Below are 23,579 nucleotides of genomic sequence, written 5' to 3'. Positions count from 1 at the left end.
CCTCACCTCCATCCCTCGCTCGCTTCCCTCCCTCCCTCCCCTCGCTCGCTTCCCCCCCTCGCTCCGTCCCCTCCCTCCCTCCCTCGCTCGCTCCCTCCCTCCCTCCCTCGCTCGCTTCCCCCCCTCGCTCCGTCCCCTCCCTCCCTCCCTCGCTTCCCCCCCCTCGCTCCGTCCCCTCCCTCCCTCCCTCGCTTCCCCCCCCTCGCTCCGTCCCCTCCCTCCCTCCCTTCCCCCCCTCGCTCCGTCCCCCCCCTCCCTCGCTCCGTCCCCCCCTCCCTCCCTCCCTTCCCCCCCTCGCTCCGTCCCCTCCCTCCCTCGCTCCGTCCCCTCCCTCCCTCCCTCGCTTCCCCCCCCTCGCTCCGTCCCCTCCCTCCCTCGCTCCGTCCCCTCCCTCCCCTCCCGTCCCCCTCCCCTCCTCGCTCCGTCCCCTCCCTCCCTCCCTCGCTTCCCCCCCTCGCTTCCGTCCCCTCCCTCCCTCCCTTCCCCCCCTCGCTCCGTCCCCTCCCTCCCTCCCTCCCTTCCCCCCCTCGCTCCGTCCCCTCCCTCCCTCCCTTCCCCCCCTCGCTCCGTCCCCTCCCTCCCTCCCTCGCTTCCCCCCCTCGCTCCGTCCCCTCCCTCCCTCCCTTCCCCCCCTCGCTCCGTCCCCCTCCCTCCCTCCCTCCCTTCCCCCCCTCGCTCCGTCCCCTCCCTCCCTCCCTCCCTCCCTTCCCCCCCTCGCTCCGTCCCCTCCCTCCCTCCCTCCCTTCCCCCCCCTCGCTCCGTCCCCTCCCTCCCTCCCCTCCCTTCCCCCCCTCGCTCCGTCCCCTCCCTCCCTCCCTCCCTTCCCCCCCTCGCTCCGTCCCCTCCCTCCCCTCCCTCCCTTCCCCCCCTCGCTCCGTCCCCTCCCTCCCTCCCTTCCCCCCCTCGCTCCGTCCCCTCCCTCCCTCCCTTCCCCCCCCCTCCCTTCCCCCCCTCGCTCCGTCCCCTCCCTCCCTCCCTTCCCCCCCTCGCTCCCTCCCTCCCTCCCTTCCCCCCCTCGCTCCCCTCCCTCCCTCCCTTCCCCCCCTCGCTCCGTCCCCTCCCTCCCTCCCTCCCTCCCTCCCCCCTCGCTCCGTCCCCTCCCTCCATCCCTCGCTCGCTTCCCTCCCTCCCTCCCTCGCTCGCTTCCCCCCCTCGCTCCGTCCCCTCCCTCCCTCCCTCCCTCGCTTCCCCCCCCCTCGCTCCGTCCCCTCCCTCCCTCCCTTCCCCCCCTCGCTCCGTCCCCTCCCTCCCTCCCTTCCCCCCCTCGCTCCGTCCCCTCCCCTCCCTCCCTTCCCCCCCTCGCTCCGTCCCCTCCCTCCCTCCCTTCCCCCCCTCGCTCCGTCCCCTCCCTCCCCCCTCGCTCCGTCCCCTCCCTCCATCCCTCGCTCGCTCCCTCCCTCCCTCCCTCGCTCGCTTCCCCCCCCTCGCTCCGTCCCCTCCCTCCCTCCCTCCCTCGCTTCCCCCCCCTCGCTCCGTCCCCTCCCTCCCTCCCTTCCCCCCCTCGCTCCGTCCCCTCCCTCCCTCCCTTCCCCCCCTCGCTCCGTCCCCTCCCTCCCTCCCTTCCCCCCCTCGCTCCGTCCCCTCCCTCCCTCCCTTCCCCCCCTCGCTTCCGTCCCCTCCCTCCCTCCCTTCCCCCCCTCGCTCCGTCCCCTCCCTCCTCCCTTCCCCCCCTCGCTCCGTCCCCTCCCTCCCTTCCCCCCCTCGCTCCGTCCCCTCTCTCCCTCCCTCCCTCCCTTCCCCCCCTCGCTCCGTCCCCTCCCTCCCTCCCTCCCTCCCTTCCCCCCCTCGCTCCGTCCCCTCCCTCCCTCCCTCCCTTCCCCCCTCGCTCCGTCCCCCCCCTCCCTCCCCCTCCCTCCCTCCCTTCCCCCCCTCGCTCCGTCCCCTCCCTCCCTCCCTCCCTTCCCCCCTCGCTCCGTCCCCCCCCTCCCTCCCTCCCTTCCCCCCCTCGCTCCGTCCCCTCCCTCCCTCCCTTCCCCCCCTCGCTCCGTCCCCTCCCTCCCTCCCTTCCCCCCCTCGCTCCGTCCCCTCCCTCCCTCCCTTCCCCCCCTCGCTCCGTCCCCTCCCTCCCTCCCTCCCTTCCCCCCCTCGCTCCGTCCCCCCCCTCCCTTCCCCCCCTCGCTCCGTCCCCCCCCTCCCTTCCCCCCCCTCGCTCCGTCCCCTCCTCCCTCCCTCCCTTCCCCCCCTCGCTCCGTCCCCTCCCTCCCTCGCTTCCCCCCCTCGCTCCGTCCCCTCCCTCCGTCCCCTCCCTCCCTCCCCCCTCGCTCCGTCCCCTCACTCCATCCCTCGCTCGCATCCCTCCCTCGCTTCCCCCCCTCGCTCCGTCCCCTCCCTCCCTCCCTCCCTCGCTCCGTCCCCTCCCTCCCTCCCTCCCTCGCTTCGCCCCCTCGCTCCGTCCCCTCCCTCCCTCCCTCGCTTCGCCCCCTCGCTCCGTCCCCTCCCTCCCTCCCTCCCTCCCTCGCTTCCCCCCCTCGCTCCATCCCCTCCCTCCCTCCCTCCCCCCCCCTCGCTCCGTCCCCTCCCTCCCTCCCTCGCTTCCCCCCCTCGCTCCGTCCCCTCCCTCCCTCGCTTCCCCCCCCTCCCTCGCTTCCCCCCCCTCGCTCCATCCCCTCCCTCCCTCGCTTCCCCCCCTCGCTCCGTCCCCTCCCTCCCTCGCTTCCCCCCCTCGCTCCGTCCCCTCCCTCCCTCCCTCCCTTCCCCCCCTCTCCCTGCACATTCCGCTTCCCACCAACACTGGGCCGTTCCTGTAACCGATGCCCCTAACCAGGTCGAGGTGGGAAGGGGGACGTTCAGTGCAGCATTCCGTTAGTCCCCGCGGGATACGGACTGACCTGGCGTCCAGGAACCGGGAGCGGAGGATCATCACTGCCTCACACTGTGCTCTGCTTCAGCTGCATCTGGATGGAGCTGAACTTTCGATGGATGATCCCGACCATGCGCTCGATCTCCTTCGGGGAGATGGGGCGCGTCCGGCTCTGCTCCCGCAGCAAGTTCATTCACATGGGTCGTGAATTCACTGCAGGCCTGCGAGGGGAGGGAGGTGAGGGGTGGGGGAGGGAGAGACAGCAAGGGTCAAACACCCCAGCGAAGGGCAGACGCTGCTCCGGGCCCCTCCGTGCCCCAGGCCAACGGTACCCACACGGATTCGCCGCATCTGACACCCGGAGCCCAGCACAGTGCGGGGACAGAGAGAATCAGGGCACAGCAACAGAGCGAGGCAAAACCAAAGGAGGCTTTACTCTGGATCTAACCCCGTGCTGTCCCTGTCCTGGGAGTGTTTGATGGGGACAGTGTAGAGGGAGCTTTACTCTGTATCTAACCCCGTGCTGTCCCTGTCCTGGGAGTGTTTGATGGGGACAGTGTAGAGGAAGCTTTACTCTGGATCTAACCCCGTGCTGTCCCTGTCCTGGGAGTGTTTGATGGGGGGACAGTGTAGAGAGAGCTTTACTCTGTATCTAACCCTGTGCTGTCCCTGTCCTGGGAGTGTTTGATGGGGCACAGTGTAGAGGGAGCTTTACTCTGTATCTAACCCTGTGCTGACCCTGTCATGGGAGTGTTTGATGGGGCACAGTGTAGAGGGAGCTTTACTCTGTATCTAACCCTGTCCTGGGAGTGTTTGAAGGGGGACAGTGTAGAGGGAAGCTTTACTCTGTATCTAACCCCGTGCTGACCCTGTCCTGGGAGTGTTTGATGGGGTACAGTGTAGAGGAAGCTTTACTCTGTATCTAACCCTGTCCTGGGAGTGTTTGAAGGGGGACAGTGTAGAGGAAGCTTTACTCTGTATCTAACCCCGTGCTGTCCCTGTCCTGGGAGTGTTTGACGGGGCACAGTGTAGAGGCAGCTTTACTCTGTCTCTAACCCTGTGCTGTCCCTGTCCTGGGAGTGTTTGATGGGGGACAGTGTAGAGGGGAGCTTTACTCTGTATCTAACCCTGTGCTGACCCTGTCCTGGGAGTGTTTGATGGGGCACAGTGTAGAGGGAGCTTTACTCTGTATCTAACCCCGTGCTGACCCTGTCCTGGGAGTGTTTGATGGGGCACAGTGTAGAGGAAGCTTTACTCTGTATCTAACCCTGTCCTGGGAGTGTTTGAAGGGGGACAGTGTAGAGGAAGCTTTACTCTGTATCTAACCCCGTGCTGTCCCTGTCCTGGGAGTGTTTGACGGGGGACAGTGTAGAGGAAGCTTTACTCTGTATCTAACCCCGTGCTGTCCCTGTCCTGGGAGTGTTTGATGGGGACAGTGTAGAGGAAGCTTTACTCTGTATCTAACCCTGTGCTGTCCCTGTCCTGGGAGTGTTTGAAGGGGGACAGTGTAGAGGGAGCTTTCCCCTGTATCTGACCTTGTGCTGCCCTCCACGATGGGGGTTGGGGGTAGCGGTGACTGAGCCCACTGCTGGCTGCCCCAGGTTACCTGCTCGTATTTCTCCAGCTCAGTGTGGTAGATTTGCCGGATCTGCGCTAGTTTGGCCCGGTAATCCGAGTGCTCGATCGAGTTGTCAGGGGAGACCCCCGCCGGATGCTGCAGCTGCCGCAGCGGCTGCTGCCGATCCCCCACCTTTCTCAGGACCCGCTACCCCCTCGGCCAACAGCATGTTATCCAGTCGCATCAGCTGGGGATCCACTGGCTCCTCCTCCTGGCTGCTCCGGATACTCAGACCTGCGGGCACAAAGGCCAACTCCCGTTAGCTCCGGGAAACCCGCCGGCAAATGGCAGGAGCGAGGGACCCTGTGGGAGCCACCGTGTGGAGGAGCCAGGGTCAGACTGGTTATAAATCCCACAATGCGCTGGTTACAAAACCAACAACGCACTGGTTACAATTACCACAAACGCACTGGTTACAAATCCCACATCGTGCTGTTTACAAATCCCACAACGCGCTGGTTACAAATCCCACAATGTGTTGGTTACAAATCCCACAATGCGAGGTTACAAATCCCACAATGCACTGGTTACAAATCCCACAAAGCCAGGTTACAAATCCCACAACACACTGGTTACAATTCCCACAACACCAGGTTACAGGTCCCACAACGCACTGGTTACAAATCCCACAACGCGCCGGTTACAGATCCAGCAATGCGCTGGTACAAATCCCACAACGTGCTGGTTACTAATCCCACAAAGCGCTGATTACAAATCCCACAACCCTCTGGTTACAAATCCCACAATGCTCTGGTTACAAGCCCCACAGCGCGCCAGTTACAAATCCCACAATGAGCGGTTACAAATCGCACAACGCGCCGGTTACAAATCGCACAATGCGTCGGTTACAAATCGCACAACGCCCTGGTTGCAAATCCCAAAACGCACTGGTTACAAATCCCACAACGTGCTGGTTACAAATCCCACAACGCCCTGGTTACAAATCCCACAATGCACTGGTTACAATTCCCACAACACGCTGGTTACAATTCCCACAACACCAGGTTACAGGTCCCACAATGCACTGGTTACAAATCCCACAATGCGCCGGTTACAGATCCAGCAATGCGCTGGTACAAATCCCACAACGTGCTGGTTACTAATCCCACAAAGCGCTGGTTACAATCCCACAAAGCACCGATTACAAATCCCACAACGCTCTGGTTACAATTCCCACAACGCCCTGGTTGCAAATCCCAAAACGCGCTGGTTACAAATCCCACAACGTGCTGGTTACAAATCCTACAATGCATTGGTTACAAATCCCACAACGCCATGTTACAAATCCCACAACGCGCTGGTTACAAATCCCGCAACCCACTGGTTACAAATCCAACAACACACTGGTTACAATCCCACAACGCCATGTTACAAATCCCACAATGCACTGGTTACAAAGCCTGCAATGCGCTGGTTAGAAATCCGACAACATGCTGGTTACAAATCCCACAACACACTGGTCACAAATCCCACAACATGCTGTTACAAAACACACAACACCCTGGTTAGAAATCCCACAATGCGTTGGTTACAGATGCCACAACTCCAGGTTACAAATCCCACAACGCACGTGTTCCAAATCCCACAACGCGCTGGTTACAATTCGCTCAACACGTTGGTTACAAGACCCACAATGCACTGTTTACAACTCCCACAATGCCAGGTTACAGATCCAATAACACGCTGGATATAAATCCCACAACGCCACCTTACAAATCCCACAATGCACTGGTTACAAATCTGACAACGCACTGTTTACAAAACCCACAACGTGCTGGTTACAAATCCCACATGCGCTGGATACAAATCCCACAATGCACTGGCTATAAATCCCACAATGCACTGGTTACAAATAGCACCACGCTAGATTAGAAATATCACAACGCACTGTTTAAAAATCCCACACGCCAAGTTACAAATCCCACAACGCACTGGTTACAAATCCCACAACCCAATGGTTACAAATCACACAACCCACTGGTTACAAAACACAACACACTGGTTACAAATCCCACAATGCGCTGCTTACAGATGCCACACACGCAGGAGACAAATCCCACAATGCACTGGTTACAAATACCACAATGACAGGTTACAAATCCCACAACACGCTGGTTACAAATCCCACAACACGCTGGTTATAAATCCCACAACACCAGGTTACAAATCCCGCAATCAATTGGTTACAAATCTGACAATGCACTGTTTACAAAACCCACAACATGCTGGTTACAAATCTCACACGCTTTGAATACAAATCCCACAACTCGCTAGTTACAAATCCCACAACGCCATGTTACAAATCCCACAATGCACTGTTTACAAATCCTACAATGCGCTGTTTAGAAATCCCACAACGCCAAGTTACAGATTCCACAACGTGCTGGTTACAAATCCCACAATGCGTTGGTTACAAATCCCACAATGGGCTGGTTACAAATCCCAAAATGCGCTGGTTACATATCCCACAACGCACTGTTAACAAATCCCACAACACACTGTTAACAAATCCCACACCACCAGGTTCCAAATCCCACAACGCACTGTTTACAGATCCCACAACACGCTGGTTACAAATCCCACGACGCGCTGGTTACAAATCCTGCAATGCGTTGGTTACAAATCCCATGATGTGCTGGTTACAAATGCCACACAAATGCCACAATGCGCTGGTTACAAATCCTACAATGCCTTGGTTACAAATCACACAATGCTCTGTTTCCAAATCCCACAACGCGCTGGTTACAAATCCCACAATGCCAGGTTACAAATCCCATAACACACTGGTTACAAATCCCACAATGCACTGGTAACAAATCTGACAATGCAATGTTTACAAAACCAACAACGCGCTGGTTACTAATCCCACACGCGCTGTACACAAATCCCACAATGCACTGGTTATATATTCCAAAATGCCTGGTTATAAAAACCCACAACGCCAGTTTACAAATCCCACAACAGCAGGTTCCAAATCCCACAACGCCAGGTCAAACATCCCACAACGCGCTGTTTACAGATCCCACAACATGCTGGTTACAAATCCCACAACGCGCTGGTTACAAATCCCACAACGCGCTGGTTACAAATCCCACAACGCGTTGGTTGCAAATCCCACAACGCGCTGGTTACAAATCCCACAACGCGCTGGTTACAAATCCTACAACGCGCTGGTTACAAATCTCATAACACACTGGTTACAAATCTGACAATGCAATGTTTACAAAACCCACAACGCGCTGGTTACTAATCCCACACGCGCTGTACACAAATCCCACAATGCACTGGTTATAAATTCCAAAATGCCTGGTTATAAAAACCCACAATGCGCTGGTTACAAATCCCACAACGCGCTGGTTACAAATCCCACAACGCGCTGGTTACAAATCCCACAACGCGCTGGTTACAAATCGCACAAACCACTGTTTACAAATCCCACAATGCGCTGGTTACAAATCCCTCAACGCGCTGGTTACAAATCCCACAACGCGCTGGATACAAATCCCACAACACCAGGTTATAAATCCCATAACACGCTGGTTACAAATCTGACAACGCACTGTTTCCAAAACCCACAATGGGCTGGATACAAATCCCACAAGGCACTGGTTACAAATCCCAAAATGCTTGGCTACAAATCTTACAACGCAGTGGTTACAAATCCCACAACGCCAGGATACAAATCAAACAACGCCAGGATACAAATCCCACAACGCGCTGGTTACGAATCCCACAATGCCAGGTTACAAATCCCATAACACACTGGTAACAAGTCTGACAATGCAATGTTTACAAATCCCACAACACGCTGGTTACAAATCCCACAACGCGCTGGTTACAAATTGCACAAACCACTGTTTACAAATCCCACAATGCGCTGGTTACAAATCACACAACACATTGGTGACAAATCCCACAACACGTTTGTTACAAATCCCACACTACCAGGTTACAAATCCCACAACGCGCTGGTTACAAATCCCACAATGCTCTGTTTACAAATCCCACAACGCGCTGGTTACAAATCCCACAATGCCAGGTTACAAATCCCATAACACACTGGTTACAAATCCCACAATGCACTGGTAACAAATCTGACAATGCAATGTTTACAAAACCAACAACGCGCTGGTTACAAATCCCACACGCGCTGTACACAAATCCCACAATGCACTGGTTATAAATTCCAAAATGCCTGGCTATAAAAACCCACAACGCCAGTTTCCAAATCCCACAACGCCAGGTTCCAAATCCCACAACGCCAGGTCAAACATCCCACAACGCGCTGTTTACAGATCCCACAACATGCTCGTTACAAATCCCACAACGCGCTGGCTACAAATCCCACAACCCGCTGGCTACAAATCCCCCACAACGTGCTGGTTACCAATCCCACAACGCACTGGTTACAAATCCCACAACGCGCTGGTTACAAATCCCACAACACACTGGTTACAAATCCCATAACACACTGGTTACAAATCCCACAATGCACTGGTAACAAATCTGACAATGCATTGTTTACAAAACCCACAATGCGCTGGTTACTAATCCCACACGCGCTGTACACAAATCCCACAATGCACTGGTTATAAATTCCAAAATACCTGGTTATAAAAACCCACAATGCGCTGGTTACAAATCCCACAAGCGCTGGTTACAAATCGCAGAAGGCGCTGGTTACAATTCTCACAATGCCAGGTTACAAATCCCACAACGCGCTGGTTACAAATCCCACAACGCGCTGGTTACAAAGCCCACAACACCAGGTTTCAAATCCCATAACACGCTGGTTACAAATCTGACAACGCACTGTTTTCAAAACCCCCAACGGGCTGGATACTAATCCCACAAGGCACTGGTTGCAAATCCCAAAATGCTTGGTTAGACATCCCACAATGCACTGGTTACAAATCCCACAACACGCTGGTTACAAATCCCACAATGCCAGGTTACAAATCCCATAACACACTGGTAACAAGTCTGACAATGCAATGTTTACACATCCCACAACGCGCTGGTTGCAAATCCCACAACACGCTGGTTACAAATCCCACAATGCCAGGTTACAAATCCCACAACACACTGGTAACAAGTCTGACAATGCAATGTTTACACATCCCACAACGCGCTGGTTGCAAATCCCACAACACGCTGGTTACAAATCCCACAATGCCAGGTTACAAATCCCACAACACACTGGTAACAAGTCTGACAATGCAATGTTTACAAATCCCACAACGCAGGGGATACAAATCCCACACGCGGGGGATACAAATCCCACAATGCACTGGTTATAAATCCCAAAACGCACTGGATACAAATCCCACAACGCCCTGGTTACAAATCCCACAATGCACTGGTTACAAATCCCACAATGCCCTGGTTACAAATCCCACAACGCCCTGGTTACAAATCCCAAAACGCGTTGGTTACAAATCCCACAACGCCAGGATACAAATCAAACAACGCCAGGATACAAATCCCACAACGCGCTGGTTACAAATCCCACAACGCGCTGGTTACAAATCGCACAAACCACTGTTTACAAATCCCACAACGCGCTGGTTACAAATCCCACAACGCGCTGGTTACAAATCCCACAATGCGCTGGATACAAATCCCACAACACCAGGCTACAAATCCCATAACACGCTGGTTACAAATCTGACAACGCACTGTTTTCAAAACCCACAATGGGCTGGATACAAATCCCACAAGGCACTGGTTACAAATCCCAAAATGCTAGGTTACAAATCTTACAACGCAGTGGTTACAAATCTCACAACGCAGTGGTTACAAATCCCACAACGCCAGGATACAAATCAAACAACACGCTGGTTACAAATCCCACAATGCCAGGTTACAAATCCCATAACACACTGGTAACAAGTCTGACAATGCAATGTTTACACATCCCACAACACGCTGGTTACAAATCCCACAATGCCAGGTTACAAATCCCATAACACACTGGTTACAAATCCCACAATACACTGGTAACAAATCTGACAATGCAATGTTTACAAAACCAACAACGCGCTGGTTACTAATCCCACACGCGCTGTACACAAATCCCACAACGCACAGGTTATAAATTCCAAAATGCCTGGTTATAAAAACCCACAACGCCAGTTTCCAAATCCCACAACGCCAGGTCAAACACCCTACAACGCGCTGTTTACAGATCCCACAACATGCTGGTTACAAATCGCACAACGCGCTGGTTACAAATCGCACAACGCGCTGGTTACAAATTCCACAACACCAGGTTTCAAATCCCACAACGCGCTGGTTACAAACCCCACAACACGCTGGTTACAAATCCCACAACACGCTGGTTACAAATCTGACAATGCAATGTTTACAAAACCCACAACGCGCTGGTTACTAATCCCACACGCGCTGTACACAAATCCCACAACGCACTGGTTATAAATTCCAAAATGCCTGGTTATAAAAACCCACAACGCCAGTTTCCAAATCCCACAAAGCCAGGTCAAACATCCTACAACATGCTGGTTACAAATCCCACAACGCGCTGGTTACAAATCCCACAACGCGCTGGTTACAAATCCCACAACGCGCTGGTTACAAATCCCACAACGCGCTGGTTACAAACCCCACAACGCGCTGGTTACAAATCCCACAACACACTGGTTACAAATCTGACAATGCAATGTTTACAAAACCCACAACGCGCTGGTTACTAATCCCACACGCGCTGTACACAAATCCCACAATGCACTGGTTATAAATTCCATAATGCCTGGTTATAAAAACCCACAATGCGCTGGTTACAAATCCCACAACACGCAGGTTACAATTCCCACAATGCCAGGTTACAAATCCCACAACACCAGGTTTCAAATCCCATAACATGCTGGTTACAAATCTGATAACGCACTGTTTTCAAAACCCACAATGGGCTGGATACAAATTCCACAAGGCACTGGTTACAAATCTCACAACGCAGTGGTTACAAATCCCACAACACGCTGGTTACAAATCCCACAATGCCAGGTTACAAATCCCAGAAAACACTGGTAACAAGTCTGACAATGCAATGTTTACAAATCCCACAACGCGCTGGTTACAAATCCCACAACGCGGGGGATACAAATCCCAAAACGCCCTGGATACAAATCCCACAACGCCCTGATTACAAATCCCACAATGTACTGGTTACAAATCCCACAACGCGCTGGTTAGAAATACCACAACGCACTGGTTACAAATCCCACAATGCCCTGGTTACAAATCCCAGAATGCGCTGGTTACAAATCCCACAACGCGCTGGTTACAAATCCTGCAATGCCAGGTTACAATTCCCACACGGGCTGGATACAAATCACACAATGCATTGATTAGAAATCCCAAAATGCCAGGTTACAAATCCCACAATGCGCTGGTTTCAATCCCCACAACGCACTGATTTCAAATCCCACAATGCGTTGGTTACAAATCATACAACGTACGTATTACAAATCCCACAATGCCTGGTTACAAATCCCACAATTCCCTGGTTACAAATCCCACAACACGCTGGTTACAATTCCCACAACACCAGGTTACAAGTCACACAACGTGCTGGTTACAAATCCCACAATGCCTGGTTACAAATCCCACAATTCCCTGGTCACAAATCCCATAACACGCTGGTTACAACTCCCACAATGCACTGGATACAAATCTGACAACACACTGTTTACAAATCCCAAAACGCACTGGATACAAATCCCACAACTGACTGTTTAGAAATCCCACAATGCCAGGTTACAAATACCACAATGAATTGGTTACAAATCTGACAATGCACTGTTTACAAAACCCACAACATGCTGGTTACAAATCCCACACGCGCTGAATACAAATCCCACAATGCGCCGGTTATAAATCCCACAACGCCAGGTTACAAATCCCATAACACGCTGGTTACAAATCCCACAAGACCAGGTTACAAATCCCACAATGCACAGTTTACAAATCCTACAACGCACTGTTTACAAATCCCACAATGTGCTGGTTACAAATCCCACAACGCCATGTTACAAATCCCACAATGCACAGTTTACAAATCCTACAACGCACTGTTTACAAATCCCACAATGTGCTGGTTACAAATCCCACAACGCCATGTTACAAATCCCACAATGCACTGTTCACAAATCCTACAATGCGCTGTTTAGAAATCCCACAATGCCAGGTTACAGATTCCACAACGTGCTGGTTACAAATCCCACAATGCGTTGGTTACAAATCCCACAATGGGCTGGTTACATATCCCAAAATGCGCTGGTTACATATCCCAAAACGCCCGTGTTACAAATCCCACAACGCACTGTTAACAAATCCCACAATGCACTGTTTACAAATCCCACACCACCAGGTTATAAATCCCACAACACCAGGTTCCAAATCCCACAACGCGCTGTTTACAGATCCCACAACACGCTGGTTACAAATCCCACGATGCGCTGGTTACAAATCCCACAACGCGCTGGTTACAAATCCCACAATGCACTGGTTACAAATCCTACAATGCGTTGGTTACAAATCCCACAATGCTCTGTTTACAAATCCCACAACGCGCTGGTTACAAATCCCACAATGCCAGGTTACAAATCCCATAATACACTGGTTACAAATCCCACAATGCACTGGTAACAAATCTGACAACGCAATGTTTACAAAACCAACAACGCGCTGGTTACAAATCCCACACGCGCTGTACACAAATCCCACAATGCACTGGTTATAAATTCCAAAATGCCTGGTTATAAAAACCCACAACGCCAGTTTCCAAATCCCACAACACCAGGTTCCAAATCCCACAACACCAGGTTCCAAATCCCACAATGCCAGGTTCCAAATCCCACAACGCGCTGTTTACAAATCCCACAACGCCACGTTACAAATCCCACAACACGTTGGTTACAAATCCCACACTACCGGGTTACAAATCCCACAACACGCTGGTTACAAATCTGACAATGCAATGTTTACAAAACCCACAATGCGCTGGTTACAAATCCCACAAGGCGCTGGTTACAAATCCCACAAGGCGTTGGTTACAAATCGCACAAAGCACTGCTAACAAAACCCACAATGACAGATTACAAATCCCACAACTCACTGGTTACAAATCCCACAACACGCTGGTTACAATTCCCACAACACGCTGGTTACAGATCGCACAAACCACTGTGTACAAATCCCACAATGCGCTGGTTACAAATCCCACAACGCGCTGGTTACAAATCCCTCAACGCGCTGGTTACAAATCCCACAACGCGCTGGTTACAAATCCCACAACGCACTGGTTACAAATCCCACAACGCACTGGTTACAAATCCCTCAACGCGCTGGTTACAAATTCCACAACGCGCTGGTTACAAATCGCACAAACCACTGTTTACAAATCCCACAATGCACTGGTTACAAATCGCACAAAGCACTGGTAACAAAACCCACAACGACAGGTTACAAATCCCACAACGCGCTGGTTACAAATCCCACAACGCGCTGGTTACAAATCCCACAACGCCACGTTACAAATCCCACAACACGTTGGTTACAAATTCCACACTACCTGGTTACAAATCCCACAACACGCTGGTTACAAATCCCATAACCCGCTTGTTACAAATCTGACAATGCACTGTTTTCAAAACCCACAATGGGCTGGATACAAATCCCACAATGCACTGGTTACAAATCCCACAACGCGCTGGTTACAAATCCCACAATGCCAGGTTACAAGTCCCACAACGCACTGGTTACAAATCCCACAACACCTGGTTACAAATCCCATAACACGCTTGTTACAAATCTGACAATGCACTGTTTTCAAAACCCACAATGGGCTGGATACAAATCCCACAATGCACTGTTTACAAATCCCAGAACGCCATGTTACAAATCCCACAACACGCTGGTTACAAATCTTACAATGCACTGGTTACAAATCCCACAATGCAGAGGTTACAAATCTCACACCGTGCTGGTTACAAATCCCACAACGTGCTGGTTACAAATCCCACAATGCACTGGTTACAAATCCCACAACGCCAGGATACAAATTCCACAAAGCGCTGGTTACAAATCCCACTACACCAGATTACAAATCCCATAACACACTGGTTACAAATCCCACAATGCACTGGTAACAAGTCTGACAATGCAATGTTTACAAATCCCACAACATGCTGGTTACAAATCCCACAACGTGCTGGTTACAAATCCCACAATGCGTTGATTACAAATCCCACAATGGGCTGGTTACAAATCCCAAAATGCGCTGGTTACATATCCCACAACGCACTGTTTACAAATCTCACAACGCACTGGTTACAAACGCCACAACATGCTGGTTATAAACGCCACAATGCCAGGTTACAAATCCCATAACACGCTGGTTACAAATCCCATAACACGCTGGTTACAAATCCCACAATGAATTGGTTACAAATCTGACAACGCACTGTTTACAAATCCCACACGCACTGAATACAAATCCCACAATACGCCGGTTATAAATCCCACAACGCCAGGTTACAAATCCCACAACGCAACGTTACAAATCCCACAACGCACAGTTTAGAAATCCCACAACGCACTGTTTACAAATCCCACAACGCACAGTTTACAAAATCCCACAACGCACAGTTTACAAAATCCCACAACGCACTGTTTACAAATCCGACAACGCACTGTTTACAAATCCCACAACACGCTGGTTGCAAACCCCACAACGCACTGGTTACAAATTCAACAATGCATTGGTTACAAATCCCACAACGACAGGTTACAAATACCACAACGCGCTGGTTACAAATCCCACAACGCGCTGGTTACAAATCTGATAATGCAATGTTTACAAAACCCACAACGCGCTGGTTACTAATCCCACAACACACTGGTTACAAATCTGACAATGCAATGTTTACAAAACCCATAACGCGCTGGTTACAAATCCCACACGCGCTGTACACAAATCCCACAATGCACTGGTTATAAATTCCAAAATGCCTGGTTGTAAAAACTCACAATGCCAGGTTACAAATCCCATAACACACTGGTTACAAATCCCACAATGCACTGGTAATAAATCTGACAATGCAATGTTTACAAAAGCCACAACGCGCTGGTTACAAATCCCAAAAGGCCTGGTTACAAATCTGACAACGCACTGTTTACAAATCCCACAACGCACTGGTTATAAATCCCAAAACGCCTGGTTACAAATCCCACAACGCACTGGATACAAATCCCACAACGTGCTGGTTACAAATCCCACAATGCGTTGGTTACAAATCCCACAATGGGCTGGTTACAAATCCCACAACGCGCTGCTTACAATTCGCACAGGTTGCAAATCCCACAATGACAGGTTACAAATACCACAGCGTGCTGGTTACAAGACCCACAACGCACTATTTACAAATCCCACAACGCGCTGGTTACAAATCCCAGAACGCCATGTTACAAATCTCACAACACGCTGGTTACAAATCCTACCACGCATTGGTTACAAATCCCACAATGCACTGGTTACAAATCTCACAAAGTGCTGGTTACAAATCCCATAACGCGCTGATTACAAATCCCATAACGCGCTGATTACAAATCCCACAACGCGCTGGTTACAAATCCCACAACGCGCTGGTTACAAATCGCACAAACCACTGTTTACAAATCCCACAATGCACTGGTTACAAATCCCACAACGCACTGGTAACAAAACCCACAACGACAGGTTACAAATCCCACAACGCACTGGTTACAAATCCCACTACACCTGGTTACAAATCCCATAACACGCTTGTTACAAATCTGACAAAGCACTTTAATTCAAAACCCACAATGGGCTGGATACAAATCCCACAATGCACTGTTTACAAATCCCAGAACGCCATGTTACAAATCCCACAACACGCTGGTTACAAATCTTACAATGCACTGGTTACAAATCCCACAATGTGCTGGTTACAAATCCAACAAAGCCAGGATACAAATCCCACAAAGCGCTGGTTACAGATCCTACAACACGCTGGTTACAAATCCCACTATGCCAGGTTACAAATCCCATAACACACTGGTTACAAATCCCACAATGCGCTGGTTACAAATCCCAGAATGCACTGGTTACAAATCCCAGAATGCACTGGTTACAAATCCCACAACACGCTGATTACAAATCAAACAACGTGCTGGTTACAAATCCCACAATGAATTGGTTACAAACCTGACAACGCACTGTTTACAAATCCCACACGCATGGAATACAAATCCCACAACACCAGGTTACAAATCTCACAACACGCTGGTTACAAATCCTACCACGCATTGGTTACAAATCCCACAATGCACTGGTTACAAATCTCACAAAGTGCTGGTTACAAATCCCATAACGCGCTGATTACAAATCCCACAACGCGCTGGTTACAAATCCCACAACGCCAGGTTACAAGACCAACAACGCCAGGCTACAAATCCCACAATGCGATGGTTACAAATCCAACAAAGCCCTGGTTACAAATCCCACAACACGTTGGTTACAAATCCCACACTACCTGGTTACAAATCCCACAACGCACTGGATACAAATCCCACAACGTGCTGGTTACAAATCCCACAACGCGCTGCTTACAAATCCCACAACGCGCTGCTTACAAATCCCACAACGCGCTGGTTACAAATCCCACAACGCGCTGGTTACAAATCCCACAACGCGCTGGTTACAAATCCCACAATGCGTTGGTTACAAATCTGACAATGCACTGTTTACAAAACCCACAACATGCTGATTACAAATCCCACACGCACTGAATACAAATCCCACAACGCGCGGGTTATAAATCCCACAACGCGCTGCTTACAAATCCCACAACGCGCTGCTTACAAATCCCACAACGCGCTGGTTACAAATCCCACAACGCGCTGGTTACAAATCCCACAACGCGCTGGTTACAAATCCCACAACGCGCTGGTTACAAATCGCAGAACGCGCTGGTTACAAATCGCACAAACCACTGTTTACAAATCCCACAATGCACTGGTTACAAATCCCACAACGCACTGGTAACAAAAACAACAACGACAGGTTACAAATCCCACAACGCACTGGTTACAAATCCCACAACGCACTGGTTACAAATCCCATAACACGCTTGTTACAAATCTGACAAAGCACTTTAATTCAAAACCCACAATGGGCTGGATACAAATCCCACAATGCACTGTTTAGAAATCCCAGAACGCCATGTTACAAATCCCACAACACGCTGGTTACAAATCTTACAATGCACTGGTTACAAATCCCACAATGTGCTGGTTACAAATCCAACAAAGCCAGGATACAAATCCCACAAAGCGCTGGTTACAGATCCTACAACACGCTGGTTACAAATCCCACTATGCCAGGTTACAAATCCCATAACACACTGGTTACAAATCCCACAATGCACAGTTTACAAAATCCCACAACGCACAGTTTACAAAATCCCACAACGCACTGTTTACAAATCCGACAACGCACTGGTTGCAAACCCCACAACGCACTGGTTACAAATTCAACAATGCATTGGTTACAAATCCCACAACGACAGGTTACAAATACCACAACGCGCTGGTTACAAATCCCACAACGCGCTGGTTACAAATCTGACAATGCAATGTTTACAAAACCCACAACGCGCTGGTTACTAATCCCACAACACACTGGTTACAAATCTGACAATGCAATGTTTACAAAACCCATAACGCGCTGGTTACAAATCCCACACGCGCTGTACACAAATCCCACAATGCACTGGTTATAAATTCCAAAATGCCTGGTTGTAAAAACTCACAATGCCAGGTTACAAATCCCATAACACACTGGTTACAAATCCCACAATGCACTGGTAATAAATCTGACAATGCAATGTTTACAAAAGCCACAACGCGCTGGTTACAAATCCCAAAATGCCTGGTTACAAATCTGACAACGCACTGTTTACAAATCCCACAATGCACTGGTTATAAATCCCAAAACGCCTGGTTACAAATCCCACAACGCACTGGATACAAATCCCACAACGTGCTGGTTACAAATCCCACAACGTGCTGGTTACAAATCCCACAATGCGTTGGTTACAAATCCCACAATGGGCTGGTTACAAATCCCACAACGCGCTGCTTACAATTCGCACAGGTTGCAAATCCCACAATGACAGGTTACAAATACCACAACGTGCTGGTTACAAGACCCACAACGCACTATTTACAAATCCCACAACGCGCTGGTTACAAATCCCAGAACGCCATGTTACAAATCTCACAACACGCTGGTTACAAATCCTACCACGCATTGGTTACAAATCCCACAATGCACTGGTTACAAATCTCACAAAGTGCTGGTTACAAATCCCATAACGCGCTGATTACAAATCCCACAATGCGCTGGTTACAAATCCCACAACGCCAGGTTACAAGACCAACAACGCCAGGCTACAAATCCCACAATGCGATGGTTACAAATCCAACAAAGCCCTGGTTACAAATCCCACAACACATTGGTTACAAATCCCACACTACCTGGTTACAAATCCCACAACGCACTGGATACAAATCCCACAACGTGCTGGTTACAAATCCGACAATGCACTGTTTACAAAACCCACAACATGCTGGTTACAAATCCCACAATGCGTTGGTTACAAATCTGACAATGCACTGTTTACAAAACCCACAACATGCTGGTTACAAATCCCACACGCACTGAATACAAATCCCACAACGCACGGGTTATAAATCCCACAACGCGCTGCTTACAAATCCCACAACGCGCTGCTTACAAATCCCACAACGCGCTGCTTACAAATCCCACAACGCGCTGGTTACAAATCCCACAACGCGCTGGTTACAAATCCCACAACGCGCTGGTTACAAATCCCACAACGCGCTGGTTACAAATCCCACAACGCGCTGGTTACAAATCGCAGAACGCGCTGGTTACAAATCGCACAAACCACTGTTTACAAATCCCACAATGCACTGGTTACAAATCCCACAACGCACTGGTAACAAAACCCACAACGACAGGTTACAAATCCCACAACGCACTGGTTACAAATCCCACTACACCTGGTTACAAATCCCATAACACGCTTGTTACAAATCTGACAAAGCACTTTAATTCAAAACCCACAATGGGCTGGATACAAATCCCACAATGCACTGTTTACAAATCCCAGAACGCCATGTTACAAATCCCACAACACGCTGGTTACAAATCTTACAATGCACTGGTTACAAATCCCACAATGTGCTGGTTACAAATCCAACAAAGCCAGGATACAAATCCCACAAAGCGCTGGTTACAGATCCTACAACACGCTGGTTACAAATCCCACTATGCCAGGTTACAAATCCCATAACACACTGGTTACAAATCCCACAATGCGCTGGTTACAAATCCCAGAATGCACTGGTTACAAATCCCAGAATGCACTGGTTACAAATCCCACAACACGCTGATTACAAATCAAACAACGTGCTGGTTACAAATCCCACAATGAATTGGTTACAAATCTGACAACGCACTGTTTACAAATCCCACACGCACGGAATACAAATCCCACAACACCAGGTTACAAATCTCACAACACGCTGGTTACAAATCCTACCACGCATTGGTTACAAATCCCACAATGCACTGGTTACAAATCTCACAAAGTGCTGGTTACAAATCCCATAACGCGCTGATTACAAATCCCACAACGCGCTGGTTACAAATCCCACAACGCCAGGTTACAAGACCAACAACGCCAGGCTACAAATCCCACAATGCGATGGTTACAAATCCAACAAAGCCCTGGTTACAAATCCCACAACACGTTGGTTACAAATCCCACACTACCTGGTTACAAATCCCACAACGCACTGGATACAAATCCCACAACGTGCTGGTTACAAATCCCACAATGCGTTGGTTACAAATCTGACAATGCACTGTTTACAAAACCCACAACATGCTGGTTACAAATCCCACACGCACTGAATACAAATCCCACAACGCACGGGTTATAAATCCCACAACGCGCTGCTTACAAATCCCACAACGCGCTGCTTACAAATCCCACAACGCGCTGGTTACAAATCCCACAACGCGCTGGTTACAAATCCCACAACGCGCTGGTTACAAATCCCACAACGCGCTGGTTACAAATCCCACAACGCGCTGGTTACAAATCGCAGAACGCGCTGGTTACAAATCGCACAAACCACTGTTTACAAATCCCACAATGCACTGGTTACAAATCCCACAACGCACTGGTAACAAAACCCACAACGACAGGTTACAAATCCCACAACGCACTGGTTACAAATCCCACTACACCTGGTTACAAATCCCATAACACGCTTGTTACAAATCTGACAAAGCACTTTAATTCAAAACCCACAATGGGCTGGATACAAATCCCACAATGCACTGTTTACAAATCCCAGAACGCCATGTTACAAATCCCACAACACGCTGGTTACAAATCTTACAATGCACTGGTTACAAATCCGACAATGCAGAGGTTACAAATCCCACAACGTGCTGGTTACAAATCCCACAACGCCAGGATACAAATCCCACAACGCCAGGATACAAATCCCACAAAGCGCTGGTTACAGATCCTGCAATACGCTGGTTACAAATCCCACTACGCCAGGTTACAAATCCCATAACACACTGGTTACAAATCCCACAATGCACTGGTAACAAGTCTGACAACGCACTGTTTACAAATCCCACACGCACTGAATACAAATCCCACAATACGCCGGTTATAAATCCCACAACACCAGGTTACAAATCCCACAACGCAGTGTTTACAAATCTCACAACGCGCTGGTTATAAACGCCACAACGCCAGGTTACAAATCCCACAACGCACTGTTTACAAATCTCACAACGCGCTGGTTATAAACGCCACAACGCCAGGTTACAAATCCCATAACACGCTGGTTACAAATCCCACAATGAATTGGTTACAAATCTGACAACGCACTGTTTACAAATCCCACACGCACGGAATACAAATCCCACAACACCAGGTTACAAATCTCACAACACGCTGGTTACAAATCCTACCACGCATTGGTTACAAATCCTACCACGCATTGGTTACAAATCCCACAATGCGCTGGTTACAAATCCCACAACGCCAGGTTACAAGACCAACAATGCCAGGCTACAAATCCCACAATGCGATGGTTACAAATCCAACAAAGCCCTGGTTACAAATCCCACAACACGTTGGTTACAAATCCCACACTACCTGGTTACAAATCCCACAACGCACTGGATACAAATCCCACAACGTGCTGGTTACAAATCTGACAATGCACTGTTTACAAAACCCACAACATGCTGGTTACAAATCCCACACGCACTGAATAAAAATCCCACAACGCGCGGGTTATAAATCCCACAACGCGCTGCTTACAAATCCCACAACGCGCTGCTTACAAATCCCACAACGCGCTGCTTACAAATCCCACAACGCGCTGGTTACAAATCCCACAACGCGCTGGTTACAAATCCCACAACGCGCTGGTTACAAATCCCACAACGCGCTGGTTACAAATCCCACAACGCGCTGGTTACAAATCGCACAAACCACTGTTTACAAATCCCACAATGCACTGGTTACAAATCCCACAACGCACTGGTAACAAAACCCACAACGACAGGTTACAAATCCCACAACGCACTGGTTACAAATCCCACAACGCACTGGTTACAAATCCCACAACGCACTGGTTACAAATCCCATAACACGCTTGTTACAAATCTGACAAAGCACTTTAATTCAAAACCCACAATGGGCTGGATACAAATCCCACAATGCACTGTTTACAAATCCCAGAACGCCATGTTACAAATCCCACAACACGCTGGTTACAAATCTTACAATGCACTGGTTACAAATCCCACAATGTGCTGGTTACAAATCCAACAAAGCCAGGATACAAATCCCACAAAGCGCTGGTTACAGATCCTACAACACGCTGGTTACAAATCCCACTATGCCAGCTTACAAATCCCATAACACACTGGTTACAAATCCCACAATGCGCTGGTTACAAATCCCAGAATGCACTGGTTACAAATCCCAGAATGCACTGGTTACAAATCCCACAACACGCTGATTACAAATCAAACAACGTGCTGGTTACAAATCCCACAATGCTCTGGCTACAAATCCCACAACGCCAGGATACAAATCAAACAATGCCAGATTACACATCCCACAACACGAGGTTACAAATCCCACAACGTGCTGGTTATAAATCCCACAACACCAGGTTACAAATCCCACAACGCACGGTTTACAAATCCCACAACGCACAGTTTACAAATCCCATAACACGCTGGATTCAATCCCACAACGCGCTGTTTACAAATCCCACAACACGCTGGTTACAAATCCCACATTACGCTGGTTACAAATCTCACAATGCCATGTTACAAATCCCACAACGCACTGTTTACAAATCCCACAATGCGTTGGTTACAAATCCCACAATGGGCTGGTTACAAATCCAAAAATGCGCTGGTTACATATCCCACAACGCACTGGTTACAAATCTGACAATGCACTGTTTACAAAACCCACAACATGCTGGTTACAAATCCCACACGTGCTGAATACAAATCCCACAATGCGCCGGTTATAAATCCCACAACACCAGGTTACAAATTCCATAACACGCTGGTTAAAAATCCCACAACGTGGTTACAAATCCCACAACACCCAGTTTACAAATCCCACAACGCACCGTTAACAAATCCCACAATGCACCGTTTACAAATCCCACACCACCAGGTTACAAATCCCACAACATGCTGGTTACAAATCCCACAACGCGCTAGTTACAAATCGCACAAACCACTGTTTACAAATCCCATAATGCACTGGTTACAAATCACACAAAGCACTGGTAACAAAACCCACAACGACAGGTTACAAATCCCACAACGCGCTGGTTACAAATCCCACAACGCGCTGGTTACAAATCCCACAATGCCAGGTTACAAGTCCCACAACGCACTGGTTACAAATCCCACAACACCTGGTTACAAATTCCATAACACGCTTGTTACAAATCTGACAATGCACT

The 23,579-nt window shown here is 49.8% G+C and overlaps 1 pseudogene; it reads right to left on the bottom strand.

Annotated features, from left to right (window-relative positions):
* The window catches only part of LOC140455155 (pre-B-cell leukemia transcription factor 2-like), a 261,617-nt pseudogene that overhangs the window by 7,059 nt on the left and 230,979 nt on the right, over positions 1-23,579 (bottom strand).

This window comes from Chiloscyllium punctatum, chromosome 30 (genome assembly GCF_047496795.1).
Source record: "Chiloscyllium punctatum isolate Juve2018m chromosome 30, sChiPun1.3, whole genome shotgun sequence".
Lineage (NCBI taxonomy): Eukaryota > Metazoa > Chordata > Chondrichthyes > Orectolobiformes > Hemiscylliidae > Chiloscyllium > Chiloscyllium punctatum.
This window is presented reverse-complemented; position numbering and strand designations above follow the sequence as displayed.